We start from the raw sequence: 15513 nt of genomic DNA on the forward strand, positions 1-15513 counted from the left end.
AGCCGAGCCATCCTGTTAGGCAAATTTTCTGCTCACCAGAGATTCAAACTTGGCTCTCTGCAGTGAAATTTATTCAGCTCCATCTCCTGGCACTCTCTCCACGCTGGCTGCAAATGGATTTGTGTAGTAAAAACTCAAAATTGAATTCTCTGAGTTTCAGGGTCACCTTACATATTTGGCTTTGATGTATTTGTGCACAGGCCTGCTTATAGGACAGTAGAGGCGGTGCACATGTTTGCTCCTGACTGACTTCATTGTATCTGTTCGTCTATAAAGTCAGATTTTTTTGGATTTTTTTTTCTATATTTGCACCCCTGCAGTACCACTGTCAGGTCCCATTGTAGTCTGGTACTTAGTGATGATCTTGGTAATGGCTTTCTACCTCACACATCTTGACATTTCCACACTTGTTTTATCTGACCCCTTTCAGAGCAGAAACTGCTTCATTGTCATGTCACTGTCACAGCCGCTGTTATTTACAAGGCAAAAATATTAATCCATACATGACACCAGAATCATAAACATCTGAGTCAAATATGCCTTGCAAATGTGACATACATAACGTGGCCTTTCCTGGATTTACAAGCTGACGAGGACTGGCTGACTGTTTAATGAACAATAGCTGCTACTGAAGGGATTGTGGGAGAAACTGATGTATCAAGTAGCTTTTGGAGGAGTCCCTCAACTCAGACCGGCTGGACATATTATGTCTCCAAATGGACACTTCAGATCCAGCTCCTGAACTGGGACACAGCAAGGGACTAATAAGAGTGTGAACTGGAAGCAGAAGAAGAAGAATAGGGAAGAGGTGATGCTTCGACATTAATGTGTGTTGTTAATCTAGTCTTTGTTTCAGACTTTGTCCAGTTTAAGAGAAATGTATGAAAAAGACTCACACTCAGACTGGTTTTTTTCAGAATCCAGAGGCTCTTGGCCCACTTATTTGCTGCTGTGAGCGTCTGTTCACATAGTAATCTTCATGTTTTGTTCACACTAGCATTAAAAAGCCAGTACCTTAAGCACAGTTAAAATATTTGATGTGTCCCGAACCTCGGGCGCCAGATGCAATTTCTTCACCAAACATCTTGTATTGTTTGGCGTCGACTCTGACATCTGTTGTTTATTTGCTCACACCAGAAGACCTGCAATAAGTTTCAGGAGCACCAGGAGTCTATTAAAGGGAGCAGTGCTTTGTGATTAAATGCTTACTGAGTTACTGCAAGTCTTAACAGCCTTCAGATCACATGCAACTTTGGTGATTCGGGTCACTCTCTCCACTCTCATAGTCATATTCAGCCGCAGCGGGCGGCCGTTTTCTGTGCAGGAGCCTCGAAAAACCCACTGGACATTACCTGTTAAGCACCAAAAAACCTACAAAAGAGAAAGTCATTACATCACTGAATTTTGCGTTGGAGACGTAATGACCCTTCCTTCCTCTCTAGGTTCCTTGTTCAGCTCGAACAGGAAGATATTAGACTCTCAGCAGGTGAGCGAAACAAGCTCACTGTTAACAAGCTCACTGTGTCAACTTAAAAGGCGATGCAATGTCGACATTGTGTTCTTCACGCGTTTCCCCTGCCCCGGAGTGTTAGTTAACGCAGGTTTAAATCAAAGAGTTAATCAGCAGCAGCTCTTGAAACAGCCCCAGGCAATAAGCGAGGATATCATCATCATTGTCACCATCATCCTGTAAATCAACTGCAGCTCCAGCGCCGACTAAAAAGCATAAAAAAAAATGTGTGTGCGATTTTGGAGTGAAACTGCATCTGTGAAAATGGCTCATGGGACTGCTTCTTCCTTCATCTCAAATGATGGGCTCAAGCTCGGGCTGGCCAAGTAGGCTGCAGCATGCCAGCTTACAAGTCTGCATTCCCAGGGTTGGAGGCACTGAAGGCAGCGTCTCTGTCAGCAAAGAGTGCAACAGGGAATTATTCTCACACGAACCACAACTGCAGCTGAGCCGGCCAGAGTGAACAAACAACGACCAAATCACGAAGCACTGCAGGGACATTCGTTCTGGACTGGATGCAGCCAGTGTGCCACAAGTTCAGGCCCAACTAACACGAGCGCGATAATGTGGAAATCAGGTGTGAAGATGAGGAAATTTACCATTCCACTTATTAATTTCTAAACAGAGGTGAAATAGGTTTACATGTTTTTTTTTTTATAGAAGGTGGTAAAAATGCAAAGCCAGGCTTTTAGCATTTGCTATTTAATGGTGTCACGGCGCATAAAGAATTCATTTGGAATGAAGGAGGATGAATCCAGGATTATTTTCACGGGATCGGGGGAAATTTGGTAAATAACAACTGTTGAGATGATGCAGTTATTATTCACACCATATGAATCCACAGGGATAATCGTAGTTATCGTAAATGCAGGTGATTCCAGCTTTATATATATCACAGAGAGGCTCGTTATGTAATTTTGTTTTGCCTGAGGGAAAAGCTGCCCATGTTCAAAAATACTGTCTGTGCTTTACCCAGAAGAAAAAGTGCACAGTTGAGAAAACGTAATCCCAGAATATATTGTCATTGGTATGCTGATGATGACCATTTGATGAAGAACAAACTAGATTAAAGACTTCATATTGTGTTGTTGAGTGACTTCACAGGCTCTTAAAGTAAAATATGAAAATTGTTGCTGCGAATATTTCGTCCAGTTTGCAATAATCCCTGAATTGCAACCGTAGAGAGTTTCTCTCAAGTTTCCTCACTGTTTCAGCGGTCGATAAAAAGCGAGGTGAGATATTTGGAATTCAGAGGCAGCATCAAATTTATTAAGAAAATCTTCAGGGCCACCACATATCAAAATTAAGTATTTATAGAGAAAACATTAACGGCCAAGGCTGGCATGAAAAGATCAAAAACTCCTGCGCTAGTCAGTGTGGTAATACTTTCCACCATCCCTGCACTATTAGTCTGAGTACATTCCTACTGAAGGCGTAAACATTCAAAGAATGCACAATATAATAAAGATTTTTTTTTTTTTTTACCTCTGCTGGTAGAGAGCACACCCCATGTACCAGGGCTGAATCCCTCCAGCCTGTAGCCTCCAGCCTTTCATAAAAACTGTTAATAAGTGCATAATAAAGGATTAAATAACCATAATAAAGCATTGTTTCTGTAGAAACAGCTGTTAAATGTTTATAATTGCACAGTTATCTGCTAATAGATGCATAATAAAGTGTGTATTGATCTTAATGAGGCAACTAAAGTGAAGGTTTCATGATGACATAATAGGTAAATTAGCTTCACTCAATAGTTGTGTTTGTAATGCTGTTATGAACAATTATAGGAAAATCATAATGTTTTAATTAACATTCTCATGTTGTGTTTTAGAATCTGTTCACAATGCTATTATTAATGCTTATCTATACAATCTTATCAATGCCAATACGCATCCCAATAGGATTATTAGGGGCTTATAAGCCTGTTAACTAACGCTTACCATTCAATGTGATATGTTAAGTTTAGTACAAGCGTCAGTGCTCTGTATCTGAGGTTTGCAAAGGCGTTAAGTGATGACACTGTATCCCGGGGACTGGGCTGAAATACTAGTGAAACTGTCTGATGATGGAGTTCGATTGCAAAACTCACTTGTTTTCCTCGCCGCAGTCCTGCAGCTGTTTCCGCGCTGTGCCACTTTCTTTCTGTCTTTCTTTCATGCAGTCCTCCACCTCTTTATGGGAGTTAAAAACCCTCCCTGAGAGCCCCTCTTTGTCTCCAACTCTTCAGCATCTCTGTGTGAGTCAGAATGACTCTTCAGCTGTGCCCATTCACCCAGAGCCTGGCTTGTCGCACACAGCACAACTCTGGATCCTCCTCATTACGGACAACAGATCGCAGCTCTAACAGAAACACGCTTTAAAGGCTCAGCCTGCAGACTGTTGTGCCTGGATAAACACACCTGCCAGTCAGGTGTATTAGGTTATGAGTCTGTCATGGGTCTGTGGTATCACGGCCCTCTGAGACAGCAAACGGCAGCCTGTTTGTTGCTCTTCACATGTGCTGAAACAAAACACATGGCGCCCCGTGTTTAGTGACTGTAACGATCAACAGGGAAACTTCTGAGTGTTCATTCGGAGGTTTCCCTCTCTGCCCGATCCCAGCAGCAGTCATACGTCTTCTTTGATAGACACATTCTATTTATTCAAAAAGATAAAATGAATGTTAAACTGGAACGTCGCCAGTGTTGTGGATGCCCATCCCCTGTGGGGCTCGGCTTGGGTAAGAAGAAGGCAACGGAGCGGGCGTTTTTGACGTTTCAGCTGAATGAGTTGCAGGGTTAGTCACAGTGATGGTTTGGCAGGAGTGTAATGAAGTCAGCTGGCGTGCGTTAGGGAATGATGTGAAAGCGGGATGTATGGTTTCCTGAGAGGGAGGGTAAACAAACAGCAGGTGGAATGGAAAATTGGACTCGCGGTGAACAAAGCGAAAGCTAGTGGGATTTGCCTCATTCATGTCTCCCTCACGAACATGTGAAAAATAGCCGAGTGTAATCCTGCCTTTCGACTGGAACGACTGTGTGTGGCACCCTCTAGCTATGTCGGACTGTGTTAAGGTAAGCTGCGCTCCCACCGCACGTTCACAGTGTGAGATTTTACAGTCAACCCACACTGTTGTCACTTTCAGACATCTATTGCCTTTTAGTTCGAGTCGGTCCTGCGTTCATGCTGATTTATAGCAACAGGAGTAAGTATGAAGTCATATCAGCTGACATAATGCACATTCAGTAAGTCCTTTATATTACACGTTCATATTAGTACTTTTTTTAGCTGAAGTTCAGTGTGTCTTCATAACAACACACTGAACTGTCAAAATGACTTTGCTGCTACTTCTGCTTAACATTTGGTTGGGTTAAGTCTTTATATATAAAGTATGTTGAGTTGTGAATATCTCCTCATAAATAATTGCATTCAAGGTAAGGGTCCATGTCATTTGGTCACTATAACTTCGGAGGAAACGTCAGACCACACATCAGAGAGTGAGAAATGGAAATGGTTGGGACAAAAACTCTGGTGCTGCCATTAATATTGAGACACCCCTGCTGACAGAAATGACACACTGTGCGCTGAAGGTAAGGGACATTTGTCACAATATGGTCACTTTGCGTCCTATGTTGCTTTTTGGGGCCTCTTTTGGCCACTGGGGACTAGTTTCTATTTGCTGAAACAGCCGACGCTCTTGTTCTTTCTGGAAGGATGGTTTCACTGGACAGCTTCGGCGACTGCCATCCTGCGTTCTTATTGCTTGTTGAAAAATCGAACATCCCGCGCTTACTTTCATTGTTGCGCTTCTTCTTTGTTGTAGCAGCTGTGGTATTTAATATAACGGAGGAGTAATATAAAGAGTGACCGGTTCGCATCCACTGCGACAGTGGAGGACAGCAATGGTGATGATGACAGTGGAGTTCTCTCAACTTTGTAATAGTCACGTCACATTATAACGGAAGTCACTGAATTAATGTTGTGATTCTAACACGCACAAACCCACACACAATGTCCTCCTAAACCTCAGCATATAGTTATGATGCCTAAACCATGTTGTTGTTTTGCGAGAAGCTGACAAACAGATTTTTTAGTTGTTTTGGTGTTTGTTGAAAAAAATCTAATTCCATTGACTGACACCAAGGAATCCTGCTCTGTTTCACACCTTATAATTTTATTACGGTTCACAAATTGTATCTTGTGTCTCAGCACAATAGTCAGGTGTCTCATTAAACACTGAAACCGCTGTTTCCTGCTAAAAGTCGACACTGAGGCTGGGCTCAGACCACAAACCCTCATGGACAATTGGAGGAGAAATCTTGGCGAGAGCTTGGTCTGTCATGGAGGCTGGCCCTGATTATCTGTTAATGTGAGGGGGCAAGTCACCTCCAATTGTCTGGAATTGAGATCACGTGAGGCGCTGCATCACAGTCGTCTCAGTAGCGCTCTGTAGTGTGTGGTGCCGCATTATTTTCAAGTCTGGCAGTGTGTGCAGGTTAAAGATGGGAGAGAAGACCATCTGTGAATTTCCTTTTCCCCGATTTCACAGTGGGTGAGGATCTTAAAAGTCCTGCGGTGTGAGCCCAGCTGAAGAGGTCCCATCCGAGGGCACTTCCAGGGTGCAAAATCACATTCGGGAGTTAATTTGAAGTTACCGAAGCTTCAGCAGTTCAGCATAGTTGAATAAGTATATACATTTCAAAGTTACAACCTGTTTATTACAAAAATCTCTAAATCCTTTTCAGACCGAAAAGTTCACGATCCCCAGACAAAATGAATAGTTAAGATCCTAAAACAATGCTGATATTTACTCATCACCGATTCCTGTTGTTGGCCCACTTTGTTTTCACACCACAGACGAGCTGCACCACAGTTTTTGTTTGAACTGCACGAACCACATTTGGTGTAAAGTCACTCTTTGATTTAGTGCCAGACCTGCATAACCTAGAAGCGTTTGTTGTTTCCCGTAATTTTCATGTCCCTCCCTGATCATGCAGGAATAAATGAGCCAAGTTTGTAGCTCAGTTTTGCTTTATGATGCCTAAAACATGAAGAAATACGACCCTACACGGGATCTATTTCACCAAAGAGTTGACGACTACTTATTGCAATTTTGCTGGAACTTCTGACATGTGGTAAAGGTCAGCGAGATACTGTTTTTGTGGAACAGAAACACTGCCGGCAATTTGCCCGAATCACAGTTCCTGACCACAGTTGGCCACAGAAGTACAGTTGTCTTGACGAGCAGCCACCTGCCACTTAGTGTAAAAGGAAACTTTAAAGTGTCAAACCCTAGAATACATAATTATACACTTGAAACTTCTCAGGTCTGAAAATGCAGTTATTCTCAGATGAAAATGCAAGAAGCTAACCTCCATCTCCAATAGCATGTCTTTTGATTGTTCAAAGAGAACTGTTTTTTTTTTCTTTTTTTCCTCCATCACCTGTAAAAATGTTGTGCTTCAGGCTGCACTTCAGGGGGAAGCAGTGGGAAGAATGAGCTCCGCCGCAGGCAGCCTGTATTTGTTGGACAAAGATGTGGAGCAAGAGCTGCTAGACACTCAGCGATTTATCAGTGGAGGTAAAACTAAAGAAAATATATCTGTTTGATCAAAATCAAGGAGTCGATCTATTTACTCGATTGCAATTAGAAAGCTTATAGTAGATGTAAATTGACAGATTCGCAACGTTTGTCAAGATTAATTGGCACAAATAAAAGCTTTACTGACTGGTCGACCGTGTACTCGTGCCAGCGAGATTCAGCAAAACTCATCTCCAGCCAACTGGGCAGTCGGGTTCTTACAGGTGAGGCAAACAAACACCAGCTGGGAATTCAAGATTGAGCCGGCTGTCTACTCCACCTGCCAGCCTTCTCACAGCTTCCTCCCTCTTCTTCACTCCTGCCATTGACACTGAATCACGAGGAGTGAATAATGTAATCTTCACAGCTAATGAACTATACCCGCCCATTCTCTGCGTTTGAATCCGTGCTGAGCTTTGATAGTCTTTTTAAAAGAGAGGTGCTTTTCTCATTCCTTCCCTTTGGTCTTCTGTGTAATTGGATGTCCGTGTTCCTCCCAGTGGACGCCACTCTTCTGGCAGCGCCTCTGTTGTGCCAGTCAAGGGCCACCTCCCGTGGCGGCGGCCCTCTCCATGTTGCGACGACCCGCGGCTAGAGTTGCTCCTACGGAGGTCTCCGGTGAATAGCAGAGCTTATTCTCTGTGTCGTGCCAGGCGCTAACACCGGGAGCTGAGCGAACAGAGCACAAACAGATAAGCACAGCAGGTAGAAGAGAGGAGACGCAGAGAGAGTAGGGGGCACTTTGACAGAGAGAGATACTGGTTGCCCACAAGACAGAGAGAGCACGGACTGGATTAGGAGGGACAGCGCGGGGAGGTGTTTGAGAGAGAGCCTGAAGCAGCAGAGGACACCGCAGACCACATCTGTAGGTAAATAATCACAACATCCCCGTTGTTTGGCCGACAGTTTTAGACTTTACAGTAAAAGTGTGGCGGGCAACTTCTATCTACCTCTTGTCCGGTGGAGGACAGAGTTTAATTTAGGAAATCAGCGTTTGTGTGTGTGGGTATGGCTCCGACAGAAAGTGCAACCTCTCTCTCGCTCAATCGGAAGTAATACCCTCGCTCTATGCAATGTTTTATTTGTGCTGTCGCTTTCAAGGCCCATTGGCAAAAACCCTTGTGCAACCTCTTAAGGTGATGTCTGCAGGTACAGACGGAATCCCCATGTACAACATATATATATATATATATATATATATATATATATATATATATATATATATATATATATATATATATATATATATATATATATATATATATATATAGATTATTTTTTTTGTTTTTTGTTTTTTTTGTTTGGTCCAAATTGAAGCTGACAGTTTTCATAAAGGTGGCTTGGAAAATGTTTCGTAGCCAACATGACATTAAACGACTAAAGTGCCAATAATTGTTACTTCTTGGTAGACACCTGGTGGCAAACCTGTTAGGTCCCAAGCACTTAACGTACTTAGCTGAAAGATTACTACATATAATTGAATAAGATTATTATCATCATTTTCTTGCTATTTCAATGCATTTTTCACGTGGTTCTAATAATTAGAAACCCACAGAAATTTTCACAGGCATGAGAAGTTGATTTTTAAACGGTTGTGTGCATATGTGGTGCAGAATGGCAGGATAGCTGCCCTTAGGAAAATTCAGCAAAGCAGCCTATATGATATATTATGCCAAGAAGTTTGAATTTTTGTAGGTATGTGTATCACATCAAGATCTACAAAACAGCCTTCTGTCGCCATACCTTATACCTTGCAGGAAGTCAGCCATTTTGAATTTATTTTCATTTTCCTCCCAGTTTCGTCAAGGTGGTCTAGTGTTAAGAATAACAAAATATAGGCAGTTACAGTTTCAGTTTCAAGATCATCCTCTCTCATGAATATGGACCGCGACTTAATACCTTAATGTCACCTAATAGCACTTAAGTCTTATCAAGCCTGTGTTGTAAATTGCTGTAAAATTTGGAATAACAGGCGTGGGATTGGGGAGGAGAGAGTGGGCCGCATGTGTGGGGAGAGAGAGACAACAGTTTTTATGAAGGCTACTCCTCTGATGAGCACTTATAATCAGTTGTGTTATAAATTATATAATTACCACGTGAGTGAAACTAACGGCGTGTTGGCAGAGACACTGCAAGTAGGAAGATGGTCGACAAGAATAACAATTATAAAAAGAACATGGAGAGAGGAACTACACTTCTGCTTGTAATTAATTATGAAACAGGCTTAGCATCGTGCCTGGTGATTATTAACTAAATGATCTCAGATTATGTATGCAGTAATTCCAAAATAACATAGAGAGAACAAGAGGGAGAGAGTTTGAGCGATGGGAGCAGTACTGCAAGCCTCTTGTTTACACTCGGAGCCATGGGAGGTGCCCGGTATGATACCAAACACAGCACAGTAGGTGCTGCATCTGGAAGTGATCCACATTTATTGAACCACCCATGACCTGACATTATATTATTACATCAGCAGAGCATGTACTCATTAAGGACTGGTTTTAACAGGCCCTTTTTTTTTTGTTGTGAAATTTAGCTCAGACCTTACCAACCCAAGCGCTAGAATGAACGTGATCTTTGGTGTCTGTAAACCATGGATATTTTGAATTTGAAAAATAATATTTCATACCTATCATTAAGGCTGGGAGACGTCTGTCGAACTGGCATACAACAATGTCAGCGATGAAATATTGTGATGGATGTGCATTTCTGAATTTGAAGCAGTGTGTTCCCTCAGTGCTGCTGTAAGGCGGGAGTTGCTCATTAGCTTAGCAGCATAGTCAACGCCATTTCCCACTGTCAATCAAACTGAACTCACTCAGCAGAGAAAACTGTCTCCTGTCACCACCGACATACGTCCCCCTGCCGAATTTAAGCATCGCACGTCACATTTTCCGGATCTTAGCTGTGTTCAACCTCAGAAGCTTAAAAACATGATTGATTGAGAAACTTTTAACGGCCATATGCTACCGACTGTATCATATCAGCATGTCTACGATACATGTATGGGTACGCTGAAACTTTACGTTTTTGTCATGACAATGATGTGGTTACCTTCTGGTTAGGTTTATCCACAGTAGCGGGTACAGGTTAGAAAAAGGTCATGTTTTGGCTCTTTGTGCTGCAAAATGTCCCGACGTCTCATTAGAAAGCTCACACACACGTAATCTGAAGGTAAAACGTTGATGTGCATGTAACATAACATACCAAAATTCTATCCTATTTTGGTGACTATTTTGACATACAGTATATGAATTGATCACCAAGGAAAAAGTCATCTAACACACATTTTAGCTTCTATCTGTAGAAAAAAGCTTTTTTTCCCCCTAAATGTGATGAAAGTTTTACAACTGTGTTGAAATGATTACTGTAGATTAGCATCACAATTCAATCTTGACCTATAGAGAAGCCACAACTGGTTTTATGTGCTAACCAGGTATATTTTTGAGCTATTAAATGCATCACACAGTCTAAATCTCGGGAGGGAGTTTGCACCTCATGATCTCTAACTCTGAAACCAAAGCTGATGCCTTAAAAGTTCTGAGGATAAAATCCTGACAGCTTCTCCACCTTCATGACAAATGAACAAACACTTTTGAAGATTGTGTGATACAGTTGGAAGTTTTGGAAAAAGACAGTGTGTGGACCTTGAGTTGGGGGTTGCTGTGTCAAATGATTTTTGCCGTATAGTGCAGTAGATGGTGTACCAGCTGTAAGAGATGATACAGGACATGACAAGGACGATGAAAATCAGACAAAACAGTGAAATCGACACCAAAATGCATCAATTAAAGGCCACAGCCAGAATGAATGAACACTGGTGAAGCTAACATTACCTAATGTCAACAATCAGCTGCTTAATCTATCTAGATTACATCATAATTAGCTCAAAATCACCTGGGCTAGCCAGTTAGCAACTCCCCCAAGCCAGATGGGAGATGTCCATCGTGTGTCCTCTCCTGAGGTTTCCCTCCGCTCAGTTTCGGCCACTTCAACTCCAAGTAGAGGTTTTTCTTGCCACATGAGGCCGAACCGCCTCAGCTGGCTCCTCTCACAGTGGAGGAGCAGTTGCTCGACACAGAGGTCCACTTGGTTCACTGAGCCTCCTCGCCCTGTCACGAGGTGTTAACATTTTAATGTCCATTTGGCGCTTCCTTTGACTTCATTTTTCAAAGCATATTTTATCATTTCCTGCTCACTTCAAATGCAGTGATGGCTTTTTACAGTAGATAACCTTAAAAGAAGTCCCGATTCCAGCTATTTAGCTGTGAATTTGTTCTGGTTCCTTCACTCCTCTGTGACGGTTAACTGAATATCTTTGGGTCGTGGACAAAACAAGGTATTTTCTTGGGCTTCAGGAAAAACTGGACAATTTCTGAAAATTTATAGACCAAACAACTTCTCTGTTAATGAGAACATGGTCAACAGATCAATCCACAATGAAAATAATCATTAGCTGCAGCCCTAGACTTTGATCGGTAGCTCAGATGGTTAGTTTCTCAAGCATGGGAAAATTTTTTTGATTCTTTTTCACACAACTACACCTCAGAGTCAAAGCTAGTTTAAGGAACTGATAAATCAAAATAAATATCACTCTTTGTCAGGCATGGAGAGCGAAACTAGGGCGTAAATGGACCCTACTTCCACCGTCATCCATTGTCACTGCTAGAGTAAATAAAAGAAGCTTCGCAGCAATGATAAGTTCATTTTAATGAGGCCGGTTTTTGCAGCAGATTTTTCCAGAGGTCATTTAGTGAGGGAGGTCACAGGGGGTAGTGGATTTTGGAGGGTATGAGCTCATCTCCTTGGCAAAGATCTTGCTCTCAAGTGAGGGTGAAAGAGATTATACAGATTGCCAGCGGGGCGCAGCAGCTGAGGTAACACGAGAGTTGCATCCAACAATCACAGCAAAGTGCGAGCGGAACCACAAAGGCCTCATGTGTTCAGCCCTCGTCTGTAATCACAGACAAAAGACACTCTAAGTGAGGTTACTCTCTCAAATTTGAATGCATAGGTTTGTGAATACCAACACAAGTACCTCCATATGTTGGCTCGTTGGCCCATCTATATGAGAAACGTCTTTGCAATCATCGTTTGTGTCAAGATTCAACAAGGGCACTTTGAAGGTGATACAGTTTCAGGATCCGGACATCATTGCAGTCGAAAACAATCAGTTCAGATTAAGTTTGAGCGTACGCACTGAAAGCTACTCAACACACAGGGTTGAACTGGACTTCTCTCCTTTCCTATGACTTTCTTTGTTATTTAGGCATGAATAAGCCGACAGCCAAGAAGCTAGCACCTTCTGAGCGAAAGCAAAAACCTCTCCGCCAATATACAAACCATTGTTATGTTTAAGCAGCACCTTTTGACACCAATCCTGCTGATGGAGATGCTTCTAATGGAGAAAATGTCTGATAAAAACTTGCAAATGGCACTGGCGGAGAGGCAGAGGAGTAAAAAATAAGACGCAAACTGGGTGAAATCATGGAAATAACAGCGACAGGCTCAGGGAGTTCTCCCTTTCATTTTCCGTCCTCTTTCTGTGTGCTGATCCACCGCCTACCTGTGATACCAGTTAGACTGAGTCCTCTCATGGATGAGCCGCCGCGGATTCAACATGCTTCATCGGCCTAAAAGCTGCCAACAAGGGCCGTTTAATGCCAAACCACCAGAGCCACTGACACTCCCTTAAAATGCCCGATGGCCGACTGTCACCCTGGTGTGTCAGGGCCTTCAAACTGTCCAGACAACTCACGTGAACCTGTTCATTCTGATCATGTGAAACTTCGCTAACCTATGTATCAATTAGCCTGAAAGCAACCATTTTGTATTTGCCGTGATAAAGGCAGAAACAAGTAGGTACGTTGTTTTTTTTGTTTGTTTGTTTTTTCTTTTCTGCAGTTGTCATGACTCAAGTGCCAGGAAGCCTTTTAACTCAGACTTCTACACTTGCACTTCACTTGATGTTTATTTGACATTCTTACAATCAAACCTGAATGATGAAGCAGGGCTGTCTGTGCACAGGTTTCACTTCAGCCTGCAGCTGGAGTGCCAGTGGGCACAGATGCTGTCCGTGGTGCTGAAATGTGGTCCGACTGGGTTATAAATACTCTTGAAAGAATTAAAACGCTGCTGGATCCGTTATCTGGGCAGTGGCGTCTGACTTTGCATTTACACCTGGTAATTAAAACGTGTTCTCGTCATTCCAGTCCACGCTGTGATCGGATCTCAATCTGCAAATGCGCCGGGCAGAGCTGGTGGACTTGTCGGCAAACTGAGTCCCTCGTCCATGGGAAGATTTGTTTTAAGCATTATTTTTCCTTTGACGCAGAAAGGGATTGTATCATGTGAGATAACAGGGAGAGGAAGAATTGCCAATCGACTTGTTGAGAAAGAAGAAAGCAAATCCTCAAAACGTTATAACGCGAGGAAAAGTTTGAAAAGCACTACTCGAGGCCTTTGTTGAAAGATCATTTGCAGAGAGGCTTCGGGAGTGATCTCTTGTTGTTCTTTGACATTCTCTCATAAAAGCTGAAAACTAACTGCAAGGCCGGTGCAACCTAATATTGAATCTATCCTTGTATTTCTCCCAGAGGCTCATTCAGGTGAAAAAAAAACTGATGCAGAGGTTTGTATCCTTGCTTTTAGCAGTTTGGATTCCTCCAGTTATTAAAGCACCCAGCGGATGAACTTAGGTTTGAATTACCTGCAGCTGAAATCACTTGTCAAAGCTCAATGGTTCAGAGAGGAAGAGGCAGAAGAACAAGAGCAAAAACAAGGTTGGGTTGAGTCGCAGTAGCAGACCTCTGTTTAACTAGGCTGACTTAGTTTATGACCAGCAAGTTGATTCTGCTAATACAGACAAACATCAACAGAACAGGACAATAATTGAGCAAACTGGTGACAATATTCAACAGCCACAGGTCCAGCTTGGTGTTTGTCTTTGGCCTTTTATTTAGCAAAGCTGTCGCCAGAGGCAAATATCGCCTAACTGATACCCTCGCTTCCTGCCTCTCCCTCCATCAACATCGTCTTCGTCCTCCCCGCCTCTGTCACGATGTCGGGGAGAAGCTGCCGAGCCGGCTTCTGTTGCTCAGAGTCTAAATCCTCCTCCTTGTGGAGGTCCAGAGAAAAAGCTAACTTTGCTAGCAGGAAACTACAGTTTCTACAGTTACTTTTGAATGTATCGACAACTCAGAACAGCGTTGAGCAGCGACTCTGTCACAAATGCGATAAACGAGAAAAGCAGCTTACGTATAAGTGAACGATTCCCTTGAACTTGAGTAGGCAATTTGAATTTTGTGCTTATATTTAGAGGCCGTTACAGGATGTAAAACAATAACACATGATTTTGTATTGCACATACTGTGAGCAGTTATCAATCATGATTTGCCATCTTACCGTTTGGGTACGAGTAAAGTATTTGGCCCGGGTTGGTTATATGATGTCTTGACTGGTATGAAAAAAAAAGACTGTGGGTTAGTGCCAGAAATCCAGAAAGTCCCCCTGCTGATGACACCCCACCAAGTGAAAAACTGTCAGACTCGTGTGTCCACACATGGAGGTCTGGCAGTTCTAAAAGGTCTGAAAGGAGCCATTCTTCCTTCCAGCTGGTTGTATTCCCTCCAGCTGGAGAGTGTTTCAGCTTCTGTGGCTGTTTCAACAGAGCGAGCTTTCTGTTTTCCGGCATGTTTTGGCAAGAACACCAGTAAGATTGAGACCACTTATCTGTTCAGCGCTGAAGCACTTTTGAAGGCGATGTCACCACAACAGAGCCTCTGCTCCCAGGCTGAAAGGCTCAGAACTCGACCCTGTGATCCTAATTGCCACAGTACTCTGCCATGCATACATTTCACGATTTGAACTCAGATACCTTATCAGACAGGCTTTATTCGTGTGACTATTGCGTAAAAAGAAGCTGACACTTTAATATTTGCAGGAATTCAAACAGCTAAAAGCAAGGGTATAAACCTCTGCATAAATGCAAAGTGGATGAGCCTCTGGGACAGGTACAAGGATAGATCAGTATGAAGATGCGGCAGGCAGCCTCGCTGTTATTTGTTCTTTGGGAAGAGGATGTTAAAAAGCCAACTTTTGAGCTCCTTTTTAAATTAATCATGATGTTTGAAAACCTTATAAAAGTTATTGAATGCTATGTGCCTCAAGCAGCGCATTTAAAACTTCTGTCCAACTAACATTGTTTTCTCTTTTCTTGCTTTCGCTTTATTTCATCCGTTACCACTGTTTAGTTTTCAGTTATAAAGGGATAATTCTGCATAGAAATGTTAAAAACAAATAGACCTTTGTTACATATTTTGCTGAGCTGTGCACTAAGGTGAGTCCAAGGAATACGTGTGACTGATGCATGTAGAAATAAAGCAAACTTTGCCTAAAAGGTACATAATACACCCGAAGGAGGCAAAGAGAGGAGGTAATGAAA

General features: G+C 42.6%; 1 protein-coding gene across 3 annotated transcripts in view; it reads left to right on the top strand.

Moving 5' to 3' along the window:
- Nucleotides 1–15513, top strand: part of syt7b (synaptotagmin VIIb) — a 111499-nt gene that overhangs the window by 35926 nt on the left and 60060 nt on the right. The window lies entirely within an intron of this gene.

This window comes from Acanthopagrus latus, chromosome 4 (genome assembly GCF_904848185.1).
Source record: "Acanthopagrus latus isolate v.2019 chromosome 4, fAcaLat1.1, whole genome shotgun sequence".
Lineage (NCBI taxonomy): Eukaryota > Metazoa > Chordata > Actinopteri > Spariformes > Sparidae > Acanthopagrus > Acanthopagrus latus.